Below are 2,241 nucleotides of genomic sequence, written 5' to 3'. Positions count from 1 at the left end.
CTCTGTAAATTGTTCCTTTATTAAAAACCTCCTGGAATTATCCTAATGTGAATGTATCATCTGTTTCCCACTGGGATCCTGGTTGATACACAGAGGTTCCTAATCAGACAAAAAAAAAAATTAAACTACATACCCTCTCTATATCATACAATTAATTCAGCAGTTCCATGAAATGCGAGTCATACTCATTTTGTCATAGGCTTTACTTCATTACAGTACTATACTTTATGTTATCAGCTATATCAGATGTGACTATGGCTCACAACCTCCAAACCCACCACTGACCACGCCCACTTGTCTACAGACGGGGAAGCTGAGGCCTCCTAGAACCTTGCCCAAGGTCACAGCCAAAAAACGGGAAGCCAGGAATCCAGGATCCCACCCCAGGTGTCTTCCCTGAATGGAGCAATCTAAGTGGCCCCAGCCATCCTGTCCTGTCCCCTTCCCACAAATGAGGCAGCTGCTCCTTCTCTCCCCAGTCCCCTTCCTTCCCCATTCCCTGGTGGGAGAGGCCCTTGGGAAAAATGATGAGGTTTTTATAACATTTTGTGGTAAGCACTTAATAACTCTCCAGGCTATAGATCTAGCTTCACATGGGCTGGGGATAATTCACAGTAAAATATGACTTTTCATTTATCACACTGACATCTAATAAATACTTTCTAGTGAAGCTTGGGCACCAAAGTGGGGTAAAGTGAGCAACCATCAGATGAGGTTCTTCAACTGAGTGTTGGGATTCAGGTCCATGGCAGGTTGACTCAGAGGCTGGGCAAACCTGAGTCTCGGGGGTCCAGAACCCTGGGACTAGGGATGTTCATGATGTAATGGGAAACTCCTTCAGGATTATCAGCCAGTGTGGCACCTCAGTTCTCCCACAAGCCTTACCACCATTTCTGGAAGATCAAGAACCTCCCTCCCGGAGCCAAACATTCCCAAAGGCCAGTGGAAGCTGAATCTAAACTTCCTCCACTCTCACATCTGGCTCTCTCTGACTTGTCTTAAAGAGCTTCTCATCCCCACCTCCCCTTCCATCACCTCCTCCCCGTCCCCACTGATATTGAGCTCATAATTGGACATTTGGGTTGTTTTCCAATTTTTCACAATTAGATCATAATCATAATAGCTCCCATTTATTCTGCATCTACCATGGATCAGGAGCACTTGCTCATTTAATTCTCAAAAACCCCGTGACATTTTCACCACCAGCTCACAGTGGACGGCGCTGATACTCAGAAGGCTGAGTGATTTTCCTAAGATCATACTGTGATTACATGGTGGCCTCAAACCAGATCTGGTCATCTACAACTCCCATTGTCTTCACTGCTATGTGTCTTAGGTTGGACTCCCCCAGAGCAGGTCCTGAGACAAGGCCTGGAGTGCTTATGAGGTGACCCAAGGAAGAATCGTTACGAGAGTGGAAGCAATGAAGCCAATACAGATTGTCCTATGAGCAGGCTACCACAGAGGGCAACCAGGGTCCTCTGGGGACAGTACAGAACACGATCCTGCCCTACAAGTGAGGGAGATGGGGTTTACATCCACCAATTCTTATCAGTCGCTAGTGAAAGTTGTTGATTCACCCTGCTGAGATGGCTGAGCCAGTTTCATAGCCAGAGAAAGCCTTGGGGCGAGCCTCAGATTGCAAACTAGCAGTTGGCAGCCATCGAGTCCACATGCATGAAAATGATGAGTGCCAAGGGGGCATGGGCAGAGCACCACTGGCTTCTGCCTCCCTACTCAAGCCTCCACTCAAACCCCTGTCATTACCTGCCTGGACAAATACAGGAGTCATCTAACTGGTCTCCCTAGTTTGGTCTTGCCCCATCTGACATATCCACCAGCTCTAGTGGCTACATGTAACTAGAAGTCTTCTGGCCTAAAGAGGAAGAAGTATGGTAGATGTTTACATGATGGTGAGAGGCTGTGTGATGGACACATACCACCATCACCAGGGATGTTCTTCCCTCTTCTTAAGAGCTCTGACTCCAAGACCAATGACCTGGCCCATGTCTAAATGTAGAGACAAGGGATCAAAAAAAGGATGACTGGCCAAGGACCATCAGCTAACCCTGACTGAGCTGCATCCATGCAGAGAGCCAGGGCTCTGGGATGCCATTCAAGTTATTTCCACCTGGAAAGTTGACTTTTCTGGTGATATCCCATGATGTTATAGGAAAGGTCACTAGGGGGCACACATACCTCAGTTCACATCCTTGCTCAGCTACTTGCCACTATGTGACC

This window comes from Pteropus alecto, unplaced genomic scaffold (genome assembly GCF_000325575.1).
Source record: "Pteropus alecto unplaced genomic scaffold, ASM32557v1 scaffold98, whole genome shotgun sequence".
NCBI lineage: Eukaryota > Metazoa > Chordata > Mammalia > Chiroptera > Pteropodidae > Pteropus > Pteropus alecto.
Note: the sequence above shows the minus strand (reverse complement) of the source record.